This window comes from Hyla sarda, chromosome 4, assembly GCF_029499605.1.
Source record: "Hyla sarda isolate aHylSar1 chromosome 4, aHylSar1.hap1, whole genome shotgun sequence".
Taxonomy (NCBI): Eukaryota; Metazoa; Chordata; class Amphibia; order Anura; family Hylidae; genus Hyla; species Hyla sarda.
This window is the reverse complement of record NC_079192.1, coordinates 106,579,190-106,603,039: the sequence shown is the minus strand read 5'-3', so window position 1 is coordinate 106,603,039 and position 23,850 is coordinate 106,579,190. Positions and strand designations below refer to the sequence as shown.

Sequence of the window (23,850 nt, the reverse complement as noted above, 5' to 3'; positions counted from 1 at the left end):
TAGGCTCAAGTGCCCTGGCCCGCTTGCATCTGCCTACTCTGTTTGAAGGAGTCACTAGATAAATAAGACATAGTTAGACTTATCTGGACTGTTGCTTTTCTGGAAAACACCCCCTGGTCCCTTGAGCCTTAAATGCATAATAATATAAGCTTTTTTCCTGGCAATGAAATAAAAAATTATGTTTGCCAGAATCCCGACAACTAGCCCTATCTATCACCAGGCTTATTTACACCCCTGTTTTCCTGCTGACAGGTTCACGGTTTGTTCAAAATTTGCAACAGAGTTTCCAGTTGTTATATTTCATTGGTGTCTTCTTCAGTTACAAAGGGACTTTAGGTGATCCCCACATAGGGCCTCAGTTGAACTATTTCCTCTGCACACCCTGTAGCTACACCCCTCGATAAATGTTTAGAATACATCATGTAAATAAATCTGAACATGAAGATAATAATGCAGTATTGATCTATATTTACATTCTTCAAACAAATTTCCCACCTGAGCAGTTTCCATTCAGTTTCCATTCTTGCCCACCACCCATATCCCTGCCTTTATTCCCCCATCACCCTGTAAACAGTAAACCAGAAGGCTGTTCAGTACAGTTGTATTTTTAATATTATATGGATTTCTGTACTGTTTTACAGGGTGGGCCATTTATATGGATACACCTTAATAAAATGGGAATGGTTGGTGATATTAACTTCCTGTTTGTGGCACATTAGTATATGTGAGGGGAAAACTTTTCAAGATGGGTGGTGACCATGGCGGCCATTTTGAAGTTGGCCATTTTGAATCCAACTTTTGTTTTTTCAAGAGGAAGAGGGTCATGTGACTCATCAAACTTATTGGGAATTTCACAAGAATAACAATGATGTGCTTGGTTTTAACGTAACTTTATTCTTTCATGAGTTATTTACAAGTTTCTGACCACTTATAAAATGTGTTCAATGTGCTGCCCATTGTGTTGGATTGTCAATGCAACCCTCTTCTCCCACTCTTCACACACTGATAGCAACACCGCAGGAGAAATCTAGCACAGGCTTCCAGTATCCGTAGTTTCAGGTGCTGCACATCTCGTATCTTCACAGCATAGACAATTGCCTTCAGATGACCCCAAAGATAAAAGTCTAAGGGGGTCAGATCGGGAGACCTTGGGGGCCATTCAACTGGCCCACAACAACCAATCCACTTTCCAGGAAACTGTTCATCTAGGAATGCTCAAACCTGACACCCATAATGTGGTGATGCACCATCTTGATGGAAAAACTCAGGGAACATGCCAGCTTCAGTGCATAAAGAGGGAAACACATCATCATGTGGCAATATCTCATATCTAGTGGCCTTGAGGTTTCCATTGATGAAGAATGGCCCCACTATCTTTTTACCCCATATACCACATCATACCATCAATTTTTGTGTTCCAACAGTCTTGGAGGGATCTATCCAATGTGGGTTAGTGTCAGACAAATAACAGTGGTTTTGTTTGTTAACTTCACCATTCACATAAAAGTTTGTCTCATCACTGAACATAATCTTCTGTGTAAACTGAGGGTCCTATTCCAGTTTTTGTTTTGCCCATTCTGCAGCACCTGAAACTACGGATACTGGAAGCATGTGCTAGCATTTATCCTGCGGTGTTGCTATCAGTGTGTGAAGAGTGGGAGAAGAGGGTTGCATTGACAATCCAACACAATGGGCAGCACATTGAACACATTTTATAAGTGGTCAGAAACTTGTAAATAACTCATGAAAGAATAAAGCTATGTTAAATCCAAGCACATCATTGTTTTTCTTGTGAAATTCCCAATAAGTGTGATGTGTCACATGACCCTCTTCCTATTGAAAAAACGAAAGTTGGATTCAAAATGGCCGACTTCAAAATGGCCGCCATGGTCACCACCCATCTTGAAAAGTTTCCCCACTCACATATACTAACATGCCAAAAACAGGAAGTTAATATCACCAACCATTCCCATTTTATTAAGGTGCATCCATATAAATGGCCCACCATGTATTTCAAGTTATACTATACACCAAGAAGTACACCAAGAAGAAAAGTAGAAAATTATATCAATTGTCCTTTTTCTGCCAGATACCCTTATCCTTTGCATCTCAAACATTGTTTCACCACCTATCAGATTTTATAAAGGAGGGAAATGGACCCATGGGTGGTAAAAGAAGCAGGAAACACCTCTTGGAACAGTTCAGACATCCTAAAATCTCACTGCATTCAATAAATTGCTATAATCTCATTCTATTTAACTTTTTTTCTTATCATACCAAGTATAAAATCCTTTGAACTACATAAACAATAAAGTGTCTGGATCTCCCACCTTGAACATTGTCGCAGTAACAACACGCTATTGTCTATGTGCAGTTGACTCATAAGCCTTTCTGTTCAAAGTTTACCTCTTGGCACATGTTAGCTTTTGAATATTTTTTAAGAAGAAAAAAAAATTGTGGTGTCAGATGGCAGGAATAAAATAAATATACATAACACGGTAAAACCATGTCATTACATTGTTTTGGTTTACAAGGAAAGACTTGTATAAGCAGTCCCAGCCATAGATCCATTAATAAAACAGGCACTCCTTGTCTGCACTCTGTTTGTGTATTAAATTAAATGGATAAAATAATTAGAGCCGAAGAAAAATTAAGCACTTACAAGCTTGTCAGCACCAGAATAGCCATATATTATTACTCCAAAAAAAAAAAAAGAAAAAGAGTATGGAAAGAAGAGGAAATCACAGGTTTAACCACCCTTCCCTCCAGTTCTCTTCTATGTTATACTTTCCTGGGTTGGAGCCCAGACAAAATTCTACACCTGCCAACACCAGCTAATACTACTTTGATCTGCTAAGACTCCACTACCTGCTCTAACAGAGCTTACACAGAAAGAAACCAGTATTAAAAATAACCATTTCCACTGTAGAGTCCACACACGAATGCTACTAATGTGGGATTGGGTGCAATGCAAGTGAATTGAACCATGTTTAAACACTCTCACTTTTTTTTCACTTTGTAATTGACTCAGTTACAGTAACCACACATACTTTGTGGCTGCTTCGATTTAATAACACAGTATAGAGATCATAAAAAGTAACCGATAGTTTATTAGAATGTGGCAGTCTGGTAAGGGTGGGTCTAACATACATGCAATGTAATAATCGCTTATGAATCTCAATATGCATTCAGTGAAATTATTTTCTGCAAGGTGAACCTTAGAGACCCATACACAGATGTAAGTGTTTTGCCATGGTTATCCATAAACCTTCTTGCTGAGGCCATTGCTACAGTATATTCTGTACACCTCCAATAGAAAAAAAATGTCTTCACGTTCATCAGAAGTTGTGTTTATAGAGGTATCCTCCACTAGATGCAATGCTTTCATTCACACATCCCCTGATCATTCACACATCACCATAATAAGGGTCATACATCTTCTTTTTGTTTCTATATAAGCATATTGCACAGGGGTTTGCTGTGTGCGTGAGTCCTACCTTTGGCTGTATTAACAGGTGCTACTATTGTGGTGCTGAGAACATATATACCCATTCAACTTTTAGATTGTTGAAGTACTAGAATTGTTTGACACTCAGTAGCAATTACCTCAAGTATTTCAGGAGTAGTATCTCCACAGTTATCATGACCTTCCCCCTTCCCTACAACCATGAAACAGTCTTCAAATTTGCATATCTATTTGGCAGGTGGCTTTATGGTATATTATTTACCCACTATTGTTCTTATAAATAAAAATGTCCCTGAGCACCACAACCGGGTACAGGGTTGTTTCTATTAAAATGTCAGTCTACACTTTACCTTAAAGAGGCATTCCCAATTTAAAACACTTATCCCCTGTCTACAGTATAGAGGATAACTGCCAGATGGTGGGGGGTCCCACCACTAGGGCTCCTTGTCACCTGCTATTAGAACCTGAGTCGCACTATATTGAGATAGCCTGCAATCTTACACTTATCCCCTATCCCCAATCCCTCAAATGTGTATATATATATATATATATATATATATATATATATATATGTAACAGGGGTCAGGTCCCGGAAAAAAGTGTGGGAACTCATCCAAGATTTCTAATATACACTACACTGAAGTATATGTTGACAGGTTATATACCCTAAGTTTAAGGTTAAATCATGTGAATATATAGGACCATATATACTAGCCAGAGAAGGAGAGAACAGAGGTAACTACTGCCCCATACCCCCACTTCTACAGATATTCCCACAAACGGTGACAATATAATGGTAGATATCAGCTGTACACAGGCTCTGTAGACCATAAAAGCGATTACATACAGTTACATCAGGTGACTCGCACGTGACGTGTTCTCTGATCACAGTCAGTTACGATTAATTCCAGACACAACTCGCCTCCAGAAAACCTGCAAGATAATAATGCCGCCCTGTAGAGATTAACAGCCCTCCTGTACAGCCCCTATATGGCAGTAAGCCCCGACCGAAGTTAGTTACCATCACAGTCCGACTTCACAGTAGTGGCTGTTCTGCTACTCATTGGCGGGCAGCAGAGGGCCTGGTGTATTCTAGCAGACGTGACTGTCTCAGCATGTCTACTCCCAGCAGCCATTGCCCTGTTAAAGTGGTAGAGGTCAGTTGCATTCCTAATGTGGCGGTGACGGCCCTGGGTGACTGTCACTCAAGAATATACACAGTAACAAATTACCTTTCTGATAACAAACTGTAACAAACCCTTCATAAAATTATGGACACAGCCCATTTTGGCCTTGAAGACACAGAAAGTTAACTTTTTTTGTGTTTAGATTTTTTCCTCTTTGCGTTCTAAGAGCTATAACTCATTTCGCCATCCACCAACCCATGTGAGGCTTGTTTTTGCACGACCAATTGTGCTTTGTAATGACATCACTAATTTTACTTTAAAATCTATGGCGCAACCAAAAAATATATAATTTTTAGAGGAAAATTGAAAAAAAAAACACAATTTTGCAACTTTTGGGGAAGGGTTTGTTTATATGGAGTGCACTTTATGGTAAAAAATTATATACCATCTTTATTCTATGGGTCAATTTGATTAAAATGATACCCATGCTTGCAAGCTTTTTTATTATTGTACTGATTAAAAAAAGAAGTCAAATATAAAAAAAAAATTGTATTCTGACCCCTATTACTTTTTTAATTTTCCCCATACGGGGCTGTATATGGGCTCATTTATTGCGCCATGATCTGTAGTGTTCATCAGTCCCACTTTTGCACATAAAACACTTTTTGATTACTTTGATATTCAATTTATTCTGGGTTGTGATGTGGACATTGACATTATTTTACATTTACACCGTTCACAATATGGGATCATAAACATATTTTAATAGTTCGGATATTTGCACATGCAGTAATACCAAATATGAAGGGTTTTTTACTTCATTTTATTTAAAAAATAGAACAAGGGAAGGATCTAAATCTTTATTAGGGGAGGGGCTTATGTGTGTGTAAAAAAAAAAAAACATTTTTTATTAGTTTACTTTCACTTTTTAGGTCCCCCATAGTGAACTTTTACATTCAATCTTCAGATTGCTTACATTGAGTAATGCTTCGCTGTTGCATAGCATTACTCAGTGTTATTGGTGATCTGCTAGTAGAGCCTGGCTCAGCAGGCTCTATCATCTGATTGGAGCCGGGATCCACACAGAGCAGGTGAGAGGACCTCTGACAGGGGAGCAAACTGATTTGACCCTCGCATACATGTTGCGGGGTAGCCAATCAGTTTAGTGGGACAGTGATTGCAGTGCTTAAGTGTCATGATTACGGCACTTAAGGGTTAATGAAGGAGAACAGCAAGAACGTCGTTCTCTGTCATTGACTGTAAGTGTGCAGCTGCTGACAGCTCCTGCACTCGCTTGATAGTTGGTCTGCTGCTCAGGATGTAAGTGTACTTCCTGGTGCATAAAGTGCAAGGGCACCAAGACATATATTTAAATTTAAATCCAATGGGGGAGGTTTATGCAGAGGATAAGTTGACCAGTTGCCCATAGCAACAGATTGCTTCTTTATTTTTAAAAAGGCCTCTGAAAAATGAAAAAAGCGATCTGATTGGTTGCTATGGGCAACTGCTCCACTTTTCCTCTACACAGGTCTTCATATATCTCCCCCCAATGTTCTTAAGTCATTCTGATAATACACTGTAACAAAAACCTCCTTATGCCCCTATCATCATGATAGCACGCTATAAAAAACATCCTCATGTAATCTTCTTAGTACTGTGGTGATACACTGTAACAAACCTCCTCCTTATGTAATTACCTTACTACTGGGGTGACATACTGTAACAAACCTCCTCCTTATATAATTAACTTACTACTGGGGTGACACACTGTAACAAACCTACTCCTTATGTAATTACCCTACTACTGGGGTAACACACTGTAACAAATCTCCTTCCATGTAATTACCTTAAGGGAGTGACATGTGACCTCTCCTCCAGCTCAGCCCCACCTCCTCCACAGCATCACACAGGTCCTTCAGCCACGATCTCTCCTCTCCTTCACAGCTAAGCTCCGCCCTCAACATGTGATGGTGACATCATCACAGGTCCTACATCTCCAGCATCTAGCAGTCCGGGCCATGAAGGAGACTGAGGGAGGGTAAGAACAGAGGTCGGTCCTGCGGGACTAATATAACAGGGATGGCGTTCCTCCTCTGGGAAAATCAAAGGAACGCCGTTTCTGTGCGTTCCTGCAGGACTCAAGCCCTATGTATATATATATATATATATATATATATATATATATATATATATATATACTGGATATACCCCAACATATGATGGCTCTGGAATATGATAGTTTCAACTTAATTTCAAGACTGCATCAACTTACAATATTTCTGTTTGTCAGGGCCAATGGTTTAAATACACTTTGGCAAACCCTGGGGGGTGCAGGCCACCAAACTGTCACCACTACCTACACGTGGGGTGCAAAAGAGAGGCCCCACCCAGCACAAGTGCTTGTTCGCTAATGGGGGATCCAGGACACTTGCCATAGATCCCCACAGTCTAATAGTTATAATGGTATAATGCCCCAGGCTTATTCTTTAACTGGTGCTGATCCTTTCTGCGTTCTTAAATTCTGGTTTTCATCCTTTTATAGCTCCCATTTTTCTTGTTTATGTTGCTCACACTGCATGAAGTTTACTGAGGAGGAGGGGGTGTTCCCTTGGGCATGCATAACACATACCCTCACATCTCAAATGGGAACTTTCTTTCTCACTCCTTAAAGTTTTTAACTGGCTGTGCTATGCATGCACTGAGGCTCTGTTACATGCACCCAGCTCACAGAGAAGGCTGATTGATAAGCCAGGAGCCTGCACAGAGCCCTGCATGTCCATAGAGGCACACAATAAATAACTGCAGGGACATTTATTTATTTTATTTTATTTAATTATATAGCGCCTACAGATTCCGCAGCGCTTACAATTATGGGGTACAAACAAAGACAAGTATCAGACATAGAAGCATAGAATGTGTCAGCAGATAAGAACCATTTGGCCCATCTAGTCAGCCCAATAATCTGAATACTATCAATAGTCCCTGGCCCTATCTTATATGAAGGATAGCCTTATGCTTATCCCATGCATGTTTAAACTCCTTCACTGTATGTGCAGCGACCACTTCTGCAGGAAGGCTATTCCATGCATCCACTACTCTCTCAGTAAAATAATACTTCCTGATATTACTTTTAAACCTTTGTCTCTCTAATTTAAAACTATGTTCTCTTGTGGTAGTTTTTCTTCTTTTAAATATGCTCTCCTCCTTTACCGTGTTGATTCCCTTTATATATTTAAAAGTCTCTATCATATCCCCTCTGTCTCTTCTTTCTTCCAAGCTATACATGTTAAGTAGTGTTGAGCGGCATAGGCCATATTCGAATTTGCGAATATTTGCGAATATATGGACGAATATTCGTCATATATTCACGAATATTTGCATATTCGTAATATTCTCATTTTATTTTCGCATACGCGAAAATTCGCGTATACGAAAATTAGCATATACAAAAATTAGTATAAGTAAAAATGCGCATATGCGAAAATTAGCAAATGCGAATTTTCGCATATGCGAAAATTCGCACACCTGTCTCACACAGTAGTATTAGAGCCTTCTTTACACCACACAAGCTGGAAGCAGAGAGGGGTGATCACTGTAATGAGTACTGTGGAAAAAAAAAAAATGAATATTCGTAATTACGAATATATAGCGCTAAATTCGCAAATATTCACGAATTCGCGAATATGCGATATTCGATAATAAAATTCGTATTGCAAATATTCGCGAGCAACACTAATGTTAAGGTCCTTTAACCTTTCCTGGTAAGTTTTGTCCTGCAATCCATGTACTAGTTTAGTAGCTCTTCTCTGAACTCTCTCTAGAGTATTTATATTCTATTGGAGATACGGCCTCCAGTACTGAGCACAATACTCCAAGTGAGGTCTCACCAGTGTTCTGTACAGCGGCATGAGCACTTCTCTCTTTCTACTGCTTATACCTCTCCCTATACATCCAAGCATTCTGCTAGCGTTTCCTGCTGCTCTATTACATTGTCTTCCTACCTTTAAATCTTCTGAAATAATTACTCCTAAATCCCTTTCGTCAGATTCTGAGGTCAGGGCTGTGTCAAATAAACTATATTCTGCCTGAGGGTTTTTACGCCCCAGGTGCATTATTTTGCACTTATCCACATAAAATTTCAGTTGCCAAAGTTCTGACCATTTTTCTAGTTTTCCTAAATCCTTTTCCATTTCGCAGATCCCTTCAAGAACATCAACCCTGTTGCATATCTTTGTGTCATCAGCAAAAAGACATACCTTGCCATAGAGACCTTCTGTAATATCGCTAATGAAGATATTAAACAATATTGGTCCCAGTACCGATCCCTGATGTACCCCACTGGTAACAAGACCTTGCTCTGAATATTCTCCATTGACTACAACCCTCTGTTGTCTGTTACTCAGCCACTGCCTAATCCACTCAACAATATGGGAGTCCAAGCTCAATGACTGCACTTTATTGATAAGTCTTCTATGTGGGACAGTGTCAAAAGCCTTACTAAAATCTAGATATGCGATGTCTACTGCCCCTCCGCCAACTATTATTTTAGTCACCCAGTCTAAAAAAAAACAATAAGATTTGTTCGACATGATCTCCCTGAAGTAAACCCATGTTGTTTTTCATCTTGCAATCCATGGGATTTTAGATGTTCCACAATCCTATTCTTTAGTAGGGTTTCCATTAATGTCCCCACTGTTGATGTCAGACTTACTGGCCTATAGTTGCTTGATTCTTCCTACTACCTTTCTTGTGAATGGGCATGACATTTGCTAATTTCCAATCTTCCAGGACGACTCCTGTTACCATTGATTGATTAAATAAATCTGTTAATGGTTTGGCTAGCTCACCACTAAGCTCTTTTAATAATTTTGGGTGTATCCCATCAGGCCCCTGTGATTTATTTGTCTTCACTTTAGACAGCAAACGTAGAACCTCTTCCTCTGTAAAGACACATGCATCAAATGATTCCTTAGTTTTCCTCTCTAATGGAGGTCCTTTTCCTTCTTTTTCTTCTGTAAAAACTAAGAGAGTGTTCTGGACAATAGAGGGACCCTTAATTGTAAGAACTTGAAGTATGCAGCATTGTTTCACCCAAAAATGTACACATTTTGTAACCAATGTATATTACAAATATACATATCATGTTATCATCTACATTATATTAAAAGCTCAAGAGAGAAAAGTTAGTCTGTGAAAGTTGCTAGGGACCTGGCTTGACATAAGTAATGTCTAGACATAATGTCTTTACATACATATATGTCTAATGACACTATATAAGTAAAAGAAACTAGATCTTATTCCTGTAAAGAAGGATGGATTTAAAGGGGTACTCCACTGGAAAACATTTTTAAAAAAAATCAACTGGTGCTATAAAGTTAAACAGATTTGTAAATTACTTCTATTTAAAAATCTTAATCCTTCCAGTACTTATCAGCTGCTAAATACTCCACAGGAAATTCTTTTATTTTTGAATTTCCTTTCAGTCTGACCTCAGTGTTCTCTGCTGATACGTCTATCTATTTTAGGAACTGTCCATAGTAGGAGCAAATCCCTATAGCAAACTTATTCTGCTCTGGACAGTTCCTAATATGGACAGAGGTATCAGAAGAGAGCACTGTGGTCAGACAGAAAGGAAATTCAAAAAAATACTATAAAGATTTTTAAATAGGAGTAATTTACAAATCTATTTAACCTTCTGGCATTAGTTGATTTAAAAAAAAAAATAGTTTCCAGTGGAGTACCCCTTTAAAAAAATATATAAAATTAAACATATGGGAATAGCATTTTGCTCGATCATTTCTGGACCATCATAGCTACAGTACAAGTAAAGCCGCTTTACATTTAATTGACATAACCTCTATTCCTTCAAACATACCATTGCTTAACTTTATGCTTCTTTGACCTGCACCTTGGCAATCTCCTGCTTCCTAAGGACAATGAGGACAGGGTGTGTATTCTGTTAGTTACGCAGCAGGAATATGATCTTTCTGTCCAAGCTCGGGAATGTGTTAACCAACACAAAACCTTTTCTGTCACAACTAATAGATTCCCCTTCACTTTTAGTGCCGGCCCTATTTCTATATATAAGATAGTCACGTGAGGTCCAACTGACTCTGGTGCTAATCTCATGGCCTTGAGGCATTGCAAAAATAAATACAAGGGCTTGAATTCCATAAGCTGCATGGACAGATGAAACAAACAAAGTGTGTATTAGTCAGCAAGAGAGAAATAATATCTAAGAAAAGTCTGATAAGTATCTCTGGCTTAATACTCTCTAGATATATTTGCTGTAGGTTATATAAATGATTCATGGCATCTTCACATGTCAGGTTTAGATTACCTACATATTAAACTCTTCTCTGGGATGCGCCACTGATATTTCACAATAGTTTAGATATCAAGAAGAAAGGAAACATGTTTTATATCTTTTATCTAAAATTCCCGTAAGAAACGTGAGTGTTTTTCTTTTGGTTACAGTGTTATATGCTTTATCTTTGTCAATATTTAACAAAATAATGTTATAATTTATTTTAATACGTGTTTTTTTTTTCTTGTTTGTAACTTCACATCTTCAATCATGGTGGGAAGAGATGCTCTGGAGAACAAACTGCTTCTAGACCAAGTAAAGTCCTGTATGGTTTACATGTAGATTTTTAAAATGGATTTACTAAAAATGGACATGTATCTGACTATTTCCATCTGTATTTGGGAGGTTGTTATGTACTCATTCTGAGCGATATACTTAGACAGTGTAGCATTTTCTGTTGTGCAAGTGTTTTTCCATCTTTTATTCATATTTTATTTACCTTATTTCTTATATGTTATATATTTCTTCACATTATTGCTGGTTCTTTGCAATTTCTTCTTGAGATATGTGATGTATGTGATATATGTGACTCCATACAACAAGTTTTATTTATTTAAAAGAAGTATATTAATAGATCTATTAATTAATTAAATAAAATATGGATTGACCCTCATGTTTGGTATTCTATGTCCATGTGAGTGTTACGCCGAGCGCTCCGGGTCCCCGCTCCTCCCCGGAGTGCTCGCAACATCCTCGCTACGGCAGCGCCCCGGTCGGATCCACTGACCGGGTGCGCTGCGATACCGCCTCCAGCCGGGATGCGATTCGCGATGCGGGTGGCGCCCGCTCGCGATGCGCACCCCGGCTCCCGTACCTGACTCGCTCTCCGTCGGTCCTGTCCCGGCGCGCGGCCCCGCTCCCTAGGGCGCGCGCGCGCCGGGTCTCTGCGATTTAAAGGGCCACTGCGCCACTGATTGGCGCAGTGGTTCTAATTAGTGTGTTCACCTGTGCACTCCCTATGTATACCTCACTTCCCCTGCACTCCCTCGCCGGATCTTGTTGCCATCGTGCCAGTGAAAGCGTTTCCTTGTGTGTTCCTAGCCTGTGTTCCAGACCTCCTGCCGTTGCCCCTGACTACGATCCTTGCTGCCTGCCCCGACCTTCTGCTACGTCCGACCTTGCTCTTGCCTACTCCCTTGTACCGTGCCTATCTTCAGCAGTCAGAGAGGTTGAGCCGTTGCTAGTGGATACGACCTGGTTACTACCGCCGCTGCAAGACCATCCCGCTTTGCGGCGGGCTCTGGTGAAAACCAGTAGTGACTTAGAACCGGTCCACTAGCACGGTCCACGCCAATCCCTCTCTGGCACAGAGGATCCACCTCTTGCCAGCCGAATCGTGACAGTGAGTAAAACAATTTATCCTTTAAATATTTACCCTTATTTAAGTCAGAGATTAAAGGGGTACTCCAGTGGAAAGCAATTTTTTAAAAATTAACTGGTGCCAGAATGTTAAACAGATTTGTAAATGAATATCAAACGAAAAAGCACGTTAGAGAACTCACCGCTCAGCGGAGAAGGCTGCGTCGAGGAGTCCAGTTGACCGGGTGCTGGATCACAGCATAAGCGCAAGTGTGTGGAGCTCGGAGGCTACACCGGCAGTTTCGCACGTAAGTGCGTGCTTCTTCCGACCAGAAAAAGCACGCACTTACGTGCGAAACTGCCGGTGTAGCCTCTGAGCGCCACACACCTGTGCTTATGCTGTGACCCAGCACCCCGTCAACCAGACTCCTTGACGCAGCCTTCTCTGTTGAGCGGTGAGTGCTCTAACGTGCTTTTTCGCTTGCTATACATTGATACTTCATACACTTGTATGTGCACCCCTGCAGTTCGTGGAGGGTGAGCTTGCTTCTTGTGTTCTCTCCCCTTTCCTACTTCATTTTTTTGTCTGAGATTTGTAAATGACTTCTATTTAAAAATCTTAATAATTTCAGTACTTTTCAGCTGCTGTATGATCCACAGAAAGTAATTTTCTTTTTGAATTTCTTTTTGTCTGACCACAGTGCCCTCTGCTGACACCTCTGTCCATGTCAGGAACTGTCCAGAGCAGCATATGTTTGCTATGGGGATTTGCTCCTGCTCTGGACAGTTCCTGACATGCACAAAGGTGTCAGCAGAGAGCATTGTGGTCAGACAGAAAATAACTATACAACTTCCTCTGTAGTATACAGCAACTGATAAGTGCTGTAAGGATTAGGATTTTTAAATAGAAGTTATTTACAAATTTGTTTAGAGTGGGTCATCCTATCCAGGAATAGAAAAACACAGTTACTTTCTATCAAAAACAGCTCCACATCTGTCTCCAGGTTGGGTGTGGTTTTACAACTTCGATCCTTTCACTTCAATGGAACTGAGCTGCAGAACCACACTAAACCTGGAGACAGACGGGGAGTGGTTTTTGATAGAAAGTAGCTGTTTTTTTCTATTCCTGGATAACCCCTTTAACTTTATGGCACCAGTTGATTAAAAAAATATATAGTTTTCCACAAGAGTACCCCTTTAACAATCTAAAAATATAAATACAAATAAAATTAAATAAGTATTTTTTTTAATGTTTTTTCATTTGTACCTATTTACTTAAAATATACTGAAATACTAATTAATGTATTCACAAAACTGGTAAACAAAATAGAAAGTAAAAAATATCCTTCAAAAACATGTTACAAGGAATTACCGGCATAAGAGGAAAAATGATTACCTGGTTTTAAGGGTTTTCTGGAGTTTCAATTGAACCAAATTTGAATTATACACAAAGCAACAGTGGAAAGCAAATGCAATTACCTTTTTTGCCATATTGGTCCTCCTCAGCTCAGCAATAGTAGGCTTGGCTTTAGTTGGAGCCTATGTGGATAGCAGACTACTGTTCCCATCATGCATTGCTGGCATATTATTGAGGCCACTATTGCCCTGTCTACTAAAGAGCAAGTCTCTAGTCTCTTGTTTATATTTTGCTCCCTTAATGCCGATCTTACATCAGATCTGAACCGCCTATAAGAACTCGTGTTGAAGCTGTGCATGATTGACCAGCAAGCTGAAACTCAACTACAGGTCATAACACCAAACAACAAGCTATTTATATCACATAAGGAGCCAGGAAGTGGTGAGAAAATATGTAGAAAACTACTGAACAAAATATAAAATACTATATATTAAGGCTTTTTACTTCTTACTGCGTGCTTTTATATGTAGTCAAGTCTTGTATACAGGTATACCCCTTTAAGCTCAAATATGTACTGTTCCTTAAGAGGTTAAAAGGGTATTTCAATCTCAACTAACTGAGATAAGCTTGTAGGGCAAGTCAAGTCAAATGTTATTGCATGTGCATTTATTTACCAAATTTGGCTCCTTCTTCTGATACTCTTGCTCCTTTTCTCCCTTTGTTGACAGTTTGTGACCTAGGTTACTGGCCACCATTCCATTCTAGAAGCAGTAGTCGGAATGGTTTGTACATATATATATATATATATATATATATATATATATATATATATATATAAATCTAACAATGGTGCAGCACTCCAATTCCAAAAAATAGGTGAATTTATTATGTCACATCAAACAACAATGTTTTTGCTCCTATGGAGCCATTTTCAAGCTTTCATTTGAAGCTTGAAAAAGGCTCCATAGGAGCAGAAACGGTGCTTGTTTGATTGGATTGTTGGATTTCTATCTAAGAGGACTTTGATGAGAGTTCAGGACGCTGGCACCAACTGCATACAGGCTGAGTAGTGCTTCAAATATTTTGGGTTTTATATGGGTTATTATATATAACACATACCAGCCAGACCACCTTGGAGTAGAGTAATGGCCTTCAACCTAGGCAACAAGCTGTCAACTAAGGAAAGAAAAGGAGCAAGAACATTAGGAGAAGATGCCAAATTTACTAAATAAAAATATTTCCAAAAATATTTAACCTGATGTGTACTACATCTTTAACTACTTTAGTTTAGATGGGAATACATCTTTAAAGAAAATCAAAGCTGGAATTATATTCTTGTCAAACATGCACTTTAATTGTAGATCATTTTACTGGAAAATGAAAACAAATGTCATTCATTTAAAGTACAAGTTACGTAATTTTACAGTTTTTAAATTTTACTTCTACATTATAAAATTAAAGGTAATCATACAATGTAAACCATTACCAACTTGTATTCGCCAATAGATACATTATACACTGCAGTTTAATTCTAGAGTATTGCTATAGGTCCAGATTTTGAAACTAACTAATGCAAAATAAATAAAACAGCGTCTATTTAAGAGAGCTGAGTAAGTGTTACTGTTACTATTCACTGTAGGATCATTTATTTATAAAGCAACAGGAATGTTACGCCGAGCGCTCCGGGTCCCCGCTCCTCCCCGGAGCGCTCGCTTCACTCTCCCCGCTGCAGCGCTCCGGTCACATCCTCTGACCCGGGGCGCTGCGATTCCGCTGCCAGCCGGGATGCGATTCGCGATGCGGGTAGCGCCCGCTCGCGATGCGCACCCCGGCTCCCGTACCTGACTCGCTCTCCGTCTGTTCTGTCCCGGCGCGTGCGGCCCCGCTCCCTAGGGCGCGCGCGCGCCGGGTCTCTGCGATTTAAAGGGCCACTGCGCCGCTGATTGGCGCAGTGGTTCCAATTAGTGTGTTCACCTGTGCACTTCCCTATATCACCTCACTTCCCCTGCACTCCCTTGCCGGATCTTGTTGCCATTGTGCCAGTGAAAGCGTTCCTTGTGTGTTCCTAGCCTGTGTTCCAGACCTTCTGCCGTTGCCCCTGACTACGATCCTTGCTGCCTGCCCCGACCTTCTGCTACGTCCGACCTTGCTTCTGCCTACTCCCTTGTACCGCGCCTATCTTCAGCAGCCAGAGAGGTGAGCCGTTGCTAGTGGATACGACCTGGTCACTACCGCCGCAGCAAGACCATCCCGCTTTGCGGCGGGCTCTGGTGAAAACCAGTAGTGGCTTAGAACCGGTCCACTAGCACGGTCCACGCCAATCCCTCTCTGGCACAGAGGATCCACTACCTGCCAGCCGGCATCGTGACAGTAGATCCGGCCATGGATCCCGCTGAAGTTCCTCTGCCAGTTGTCGCTGACCTCACCACGGTGGTCGCCCAGCAGTCACAACAGATAGCGCAACAAGGCCAACAGCTGTCTCAACTGACCGTTATGCTACAACAGTTACTACCACAGCTTCAGCAGTCATCTCCTCCGCCAGCTCCTGCACCTCCTCCGCAGCGAGTGGCCGCTCCTGGGCTACGCCTATCCTTGCCGGATAAATTTGATGGGGACTCTAAGTTTTGCCGTGGCTTTCTTTCCCAATGTTCCCTGCATCTGGAGATGATGTCGGACCTGTTTCCCACTGAAAGGTCTAAGGTGGCTTTCGTAGTCAGCCTTCTGTCCGGAAAAGCCCTGTTATGGGCCACACCGCTCTGGGACCGCAATGACCCCGTCACTGCCTCTGTACACTCCTTCTTCTCGGAAATCCGAAGTGTCTTTGAGGAACCTGCCCGAGCCTCTTCTGCTGAGACTGCCCTGTTGAACCTGGTCCAGGGTAATTCTTCCGTTGGCGAGTATGCCGTACAATTCCGTACTCTTGCTTCAGAATTGTCCTGGAATAATGAGGCCCTCTGCGCGACCTTCAAAAAAGGCCTATCCAGCAACATTAAAGATGTTCTGGCCGCACGAGAAATTCCTGCTAATCTACATGAACTTATTCACCTAGCCACTCGCATTGACATGCGTTTTTCCGAAAGGCGTCAGGAACTCCGCCAAGATATGGACTCTGTTCGCACGAGGCGTTTCTTCTCCTCGGCTCCTCTCTCCTCTGGTCCCCTGCAATCTGTTCCTGTGCCTCCCGCCGTGGAGGCTATGCAGGTCGACCGGTCTCGTCTGACACCTCAAGAGAGGACACGACGCCGTATGGAGAACCTCTGCCTGTACTGTGCTAGTACCGAACACTTCCTGAGGGATTGTCCTATCCGTCCTCCCCGCCTGGAAAGACGTACGCTGACTCCGCACAAAGGTGAGACAGTCCTGGATGTCTACTCTGCTTCTCCACGTCTTACTGTGCCTGTGCGGATGTCTGCCTCTGCCTTCTCCTTCTCTACTGTGGCCTTCTTGGACTCTGGATCTGCAGGAAATTTTATTTTGGCCTCCCTCGTCAACAGGTTCAACATTCCGGTGACCAGTCTCGCCAGACCCCTCTACATCAATTGTGTAAATAATGAAAGATTGGACTGTACCATACGTTTCCGCACGGAGCCCCTTCTTATGAGCATCGGATCTCATCACGAGAGGATTGAACTTTTGGTCCTCCCCAATTGCACCTCGGAAATTCTCCTTGGACTTCCCTGGCTTCAACTTCATTCCCCAACCCTGGATTGGTCCACTGGGGAGATCAAGAGTTGGGGGTCCTCTTGTTCCAAGAACTGTCTAAAACCGGTTCCCAGTAACCCTTGCCGTAACTCTGTGGTTCCTCCAGTAACCGGTCTCCCTAAGGCCTATATGGACTTCGCGGATGTTTTCTGCAAAAAACAAGCTGAGACTCTACCTCCTCACAGGCCTTATGATTGTCCTATCGACCTCCTCCCGGGCACTACTCCACCCCGGGGCAGAATTTATCCTCTCTCTGCCCCAGAGACTCTTGCCATGTCTGAATACGTCCAGGAGAATCTAAAAAAGGGCTTTATCCGTAAATCCTCCTCTCCTGCCGGAGCCGGATTTTTCTTTGTGTCCAAAAAAGATGGCTCCCTACGTCCTTGCATTGACTACCGCGGTCTTAATAAAATCACGGTTAAGAACCGCTACCCCTTACCCCTCATCTCTGAACTCTTTGATCGCCTCCAAGGTGCCCACATCTTTACTAAATTGGACTTAAGAGGCGCCTATAACCTCATCCGCATCAGAGAGGGGGATGAGTGGAAAACGGCATTTAACACCAGAGATGGACACTTTGAGTATCTGGTCATGCCCTTTGGCCTGTGCAACGCCCCTGCCGTCTTCCAAGACTTTGTCAATGAAATTTTTCGTGATCTGTTATACTCCTGTGTTGTTGTATATCTGGACGATATCCTAATTTTTTCTGCCAATCTAGAAGAACACCGCCAGCATGTCCGTATGGTTCTTCAGAGACTTCGTGACAATCAACTCTATGCCAAAATTGAGAAATGTCTGTTTGAATGCCAATCTCTTCCTTTTCTAGGATATTTGGTCTCTGGCCAGGGACTACAGATGGATCCAGACAAACTCTCTGCCGTCTTAGATTGGCCACGCCCCTCCGGACTCCGTGCTATCCAACGCTTTTTGGGGTTCGCCAATTATTACAGGCAATTTATTCCACATTTTTCTACCATTGTGGCTCCTATCGTGGCTTTAACCAAAAAAAATGCTGATCCCAAGTCCTGGCCTCCTCAAGCAGAAGACGCCTTTAAACGACTCAAGTCTGCCTTTTCTTCGGCTCCCGTCCTCTCCAGACCTGACCCTTCCAAACCCTTCCTATTGGAGGTTGATGCCTCCTCAGTGGGAGCTGGAGCTGTTCTTCTACAAAAAAATTCCTCCGGGCATGCTGTCACTTGTGGTTTTTTCTCTAGGACCTTCTCTCCAGCGGAGAGGAACTACTCCATCGGGGATCGAGAGCTTCTAGCCATTAAATTAGCACTTGAGGAATGGAGGCATCTACTGGAGGGATCAAGTTTTCCTGTTATTATCTACACCGACCACAAGAACCTCTCCTACCTCCAGTCTGCCCAACGGCTGAATCCTCACCAGGCCCGGTGGTCTCTGTTCTTTGCCCGATTTAATTTTGAGATTCACTTTCGTCCTGCTGATAAGAACATTAGGGCCGATGCTCTCTCTCGTTCCTCGGATGCCTCAGAAGTTGAACTCTCTCCGCAACACATCATTCCACCTGACTGCCTGATCTCCACTTCTCCTGCCTCCATCAGGCAGACTCCTCCAGGAAAGACCTTTGTTTCTCCACGCCAACGCCTCGGAATCCTCAAATGGGGTCACTCCTCCCATCTCGCAGGTCATGCGGGCATCAAGAAATCTGTGCAACTCATCTCTCGCTTCTATTGGTGGCCGACTCTGGAGACGGATGTTGTGGACTTTGTGCGAGCCTGCACTATCTGTGCCCGGGATAAGACTCCTCGCCAGAAGCCCGCTGGTTTTCTTCATCCTCTGCCTGTCCCCGAACAGCCTTGGTCTCTGATTGGTATGGATTTTATTACTGATTTACCCCCTTCCCGTGGCAACACTGTTATTTGGGTGGTCGTTGATCGATTCTCCAAAATGGCACATTTCATCCCTCTTCCTGGTCTTCCTTCTGCGCCTCAGTTGGCTAAACAATTTTTTGTACACATTTTTCGTCTTCACGGGTTGCCTACGCAGATTGTCTCGGATAGAGGCGTCCAATTCGTGTCTAAATTCTGGAGGGCTCTCTGTAAACAACTCAAGATTAAATTAAATTTTTCTTCTGCATATCATCCCCAGTCCAATGGACAAGTAGAAAGAATTAACCAGATCTTGGGTGATTATTTGCGACATTTTGTTTCCTCCCGCCAGGATGACTGGGCAGATCTCCTCCCATGGGCCGAATTCTCGTATAACTTCAGGGTCTCTGAATCTTCCTCCAAATCCCCATTTTTCGTGGTGTACGGCCGTCACCCTCTTCCCCCCCTCCCTACTCCCTTGCCCTCTGGTCTGCCCGCTGTGGATGAAATTTCTCGTGACCTTTCCATCATATGGAGAGAGACCCAAAATTCTCTCTTACAGGCTTCATCACGCATGAAGAAGTTCGCGGATAAGAAAAGAAGAGCTCCTCCCGTTTTTTCCCCTGGAGACAAGGTATGGCTCTCCGCTAAATATGTCCGCTTCCGTGTCCCTAGCTACAAGTTGGGACCACGCTATCTTGGTCCTTTCAAAATTTTGTGTCAAATTAATCCTGTCTCTTATAAACTTCTTCTTCCTCCTTCTCTTCGTATCCCTAATGCCTTTCACGTCTCTCTTCTCAAACCACTCATCCTCAACCGTTTTTCTCCCAAATCTGTTCCTCCCACTCCTGTTTCCGGCTCCTCGGACATCTTCTCTGTCAAAGAGATCTTAGCTTCTAAAAAGGTCAGAGGGAAAACTTTTTTTTTAGTGGACTGGGAGGGTTGTGGTCCTGAAGAGAGATCCTGGGAACCTGAGGACAACATCCTAGACAAAAGTCTGCTCCTCAGGTTCTCAGGCTCTAAGAAGAGGGGGAAACCCAAGGGGGGGGGTACTGTTACGCCGAGCGCTCCGGGTCCCCGCTCCTCCCCGGAGCGCTCGCTTCACTCTCCCCGCTGCAGCGCTCCGGTCACATCCTCTGACCCGGGGCGCTGCGATTCCGCTGCCAGCCGGGATGCGATTCGCGATGCGGGTAGCGCCCGCTCGCGATGCGCACCCCGGCTCCCGTACCTGACTCGCTCTCCGTCTGTTCTGTCCCGGCGCGCGCGGCCCCGCTCCCTAGGGCGCGCGCGCGCCGGGTCTCTGCGATTTAAAGGGCCACTGCGCCGCTGATTGGCGCAGTGGTTCCAATTAGTGTGTTCACCTGTGCACTTCCCTATATCACCTCACTTCCCCTGCACTCCCTTGCCGGATCTTGTTGCCATTGTGCCAGTGAAAGCGTTCCTTGTGTGTTCCTAGCCTGTGTTCCAGACCTTCTGCCGTTGCCCCTGACTACGATCCTTGCTGCCTGCCCCGACCTTCTGCTACGTCCGACCTTGCTTCTGCCTACTCCCTTGTACCGCGCCTATCTTCAGCAGCCAGAGAGGTGAGCCGTTGCTAGTGGATACGACCTGGTCACTACCGCCGCAGCAAGACCATCCCGCTTTGCGGCGGGCTCTGGTGAAAACCAGTAGTGGCTTAGAACCGGTCCACTAGCACGGTCCACGCCAATCCCTCTCTGGCACAGAGGATCCACTACCTGCCAGCCGGCATCGTGACAAGGAAAAAAGCAGCACCCAGGAAAGTAAAGTGAACGAATTTATTAGACCCAGCAATGATTGCGATCTCGCTGTCAGCAAGGCTCAAGGTCACTGCTTGTTTTACGTAGCTAAATATCCAACAGGCAACTTTATCTTATGACACAATAATACTCTATCAAGTAAGCTGCCTTAAGAATGGTGTGGTGTGTTAGTGCAGGGTTTCAACTAACTAGCTGAGCCAAAGAATTCAACACCCTCCCTACGGCTGACATTGGAAGGTCAAAGGGTACAGTTAGCTAACAGGACTGATTCCATAGCCGTGTGAGAAGACTGGAAGCCATCTCATGAGCTATTTGTTCTTGTTGACCCTTGATTCCCTTAAAAATCAGCCTAAATGTGGCAATTTGAGTTGAAATACATTGATAAAAGCATTTTATTTCCCTGTCACTAAAATGGGGACAGTTGCCCAAAGGGCACACAACTCTTGATTAAGCATCTCCTTAGGGATCTGTAGGAATGTTGACCCAGTTCTACATCTCTGCTCAACATGCCATAGGATAATAATTCACTAGGGTGGATGATTGTTGAGATACATTTTACTGTCTGTCTTTTCAGATCTACGTCAGGCAGTAGCTATCACTTTCAAACTAACAATATCCTACAGTAAAAGATAAAGTCAAGTCAAAAAGGAAACCTAGATGTATTACCAGTAAGTCTGTGCTATACGCTTTCACTGTTCTACTTACCAGCTATACATCCCGTAACTTAAGATCGATTCAAACATTTATGGTAGCAAATACACAAAAGATTATTTATTAAGCGCAATAAGGCAGTCATTCTGTCCATAGCAGCCAACCAGATTCAAGCTATCATGCTTGTGAAAAATGAAAAAGTAAAAAACAAAATAATAATTTGAGTGTTTTGCAATTGTGTATCATTTGCTTTAAACTTAGCTTTTATAGTCAGATTCATCATATATTTATACCATTATATATTATAACATTATATATGATATTTCTTTTTTAGTCATAATTCTGCAACTTCTAATTCAATTTAAATAACTTTAGTGAAGGTATTGATTTATTTTAAGTTAAATAAATTGTTTAAATTTCCCCTTTTTTTTTTTTTTTTTTTTTTTTTTTTTTAACACCAACATGGAGTTAGACACTTATTAAAGGAGCTCCACTGTAAAACATTTTTTAACTCAGTTGATGCCAGAAAGTTAAACAGATTTGTAAATTACTTCTATTAAAAAATATTAAGCCTTCCAGTACTTATCAGCTGCTGTATGATCCACAGGAAGTTTTTATCTTTTTGAATTTCCTTTCTGTCTGACCACAGTGCTCTCTGCTGACACATCTGTCCATATCAGGAACTGTCCAGAGCAGGATAGGTTTGCTATGGGAATTTTATCCTCCTCTTGATAGTTCCTAAAATGGACAGAGGTGTCAGGTGTCTTCAAAAAGAAAATAACTTCCTGTGGAGCATATAACAGCTGATAAGTACTGGAAGGATTAAGATGTTTAAATAGAAGAAATGTATAAATCTGTTTAACTTTCCGGCACCAGTTGATAAAAAAAAAATAATAATTCCAGTGGCGTACCCCTTTAAGATAAACAGTCCACTGAGGATGTGATAGTTGCATGCATCCCCTGCAGTCATGTGTTACTGCTAGAAGTGGCTTTTTTTATCAGAATAAAGTTCTGCAGGCTCCATATTTAATTTCCAGTTGACCCTCAATAGGTGAAACCTGTACACATCACACACACACACACACACACACACACACACACACACACAGTAGATGGGATCATACTCTTCTGTTTCCTTAAAGGAGTAATCCACCCCTGGACATCTTATCCCCTATCCAAAGATGTCTGATGGTGGGGAGTCTGGCCGCTGAGACCCCCCATGATCTCAGGGCAGCACCCCGGCGTTTTTGTTCAGAAAACTGGGTTCAGGCCGCCGGGGTCGTGACATCACGCCATGCCCTCTCCATTCATGTCTATGGGAGGGGGGGCAACCAAAGCTGTCACACCCTCTCCCATAGACATAAATGGAGGGGGTGTGGCCCCCCGTAATCAGACATCTGCTATCCTTTGAATAGTGGATAAGATGTCCAGGGGCAGAGTACCCCTTTAAAGTAGGGGCAGAGTACCCTTTTAATCGGTAGCATGAAGGACATTATAGAACAGTATTAAGCAGTATGGTGAATAAAGACCTGGGGTGAGATCTCATAAGTACAATGAGCTCTTCTATAGTCTCTTTGCAGTCTCTCTGTGTCTTTCTGCCTCTGCTCTCTGAACTCACTCCTCCTCCCACATCACTGTTTCCCCTTCTCCTCTCCATAGATTTGTATGTGCAACAGATAATCTGATCTCTAAGTGAGCTGCTAGTCTGTCTTTTATGTGCAGGAGGGAATTTAGCAGAGTAAACCAAACTTCGCAGGGGAAGGGGTAAGAAACTGGATAAGAGGAGAAGGTTTTTTCTCTGATAAGATCTATTACAATGTTTTTTTACATGTGTTTTTACATAATTGTGAACATTTAAAGCGCAACTGTCATGGAGATAATACCCCCCAGACTAACAACATGATAGTATAGATGCTGACACTTGTAATGCAGCTGTACTTTTGTACTTTTGGCTGCTGTTTATCACTCTTTATCAGCAGAAAAATAGTTTTATTGTGCGGTCAGCAACAGTCGGATAGGCGTGGCTGGGGATCGTAATGCCCCACCTCCGCCACACCTATCCCCTGTAAGTGAGCGCTGGACCACTGTGTGATTGACACACAGGTCCCCAACCCTGATGTCCATGATGTGCGGGCCGGCGTGACTCCACTGAGCCTATACATATAATGTCCACCTTTATGTTATATGATATCAAGTGCCCGTATTCCCCTTCTTTCTTCTCCTGGTGACGGAGACACGCTGCTTCTGCTTTCACTATAGACAGAGAGC

At 42.6% G+C, this 23,850-nt stretch overlaps 1 long non-coding RNA gene across 1 annotated transcript in view; it reads right to left on the bottom strand.

The window, feature by feature from the left end:
- LOC130366880 (uncharacterized) overlaps nucleotides 1-10,593 on the bottom strand; it is a 106,879-nt gene extending 96,286 nt beyond the window's left edge. Inside the window, exons 1-2 of the long non-coding RNA XR_008891974.1 lie at nucleotides 10,469-10,593; nucleotides 4,314-4,399 (exon numbers count right to left, since the gene is read on the bottom strand). This is a non-coding gene — a long non-coding RNA (uncharacterized LOC130366880). The remainder of the gene's footprint in view (nucleotides 1-4,313; nucleotides 4,400-10,468) is intronic.
- Between the last annotated feature and the right edge of the window lie 13,257 nt (nucleotides 10,594-23,850).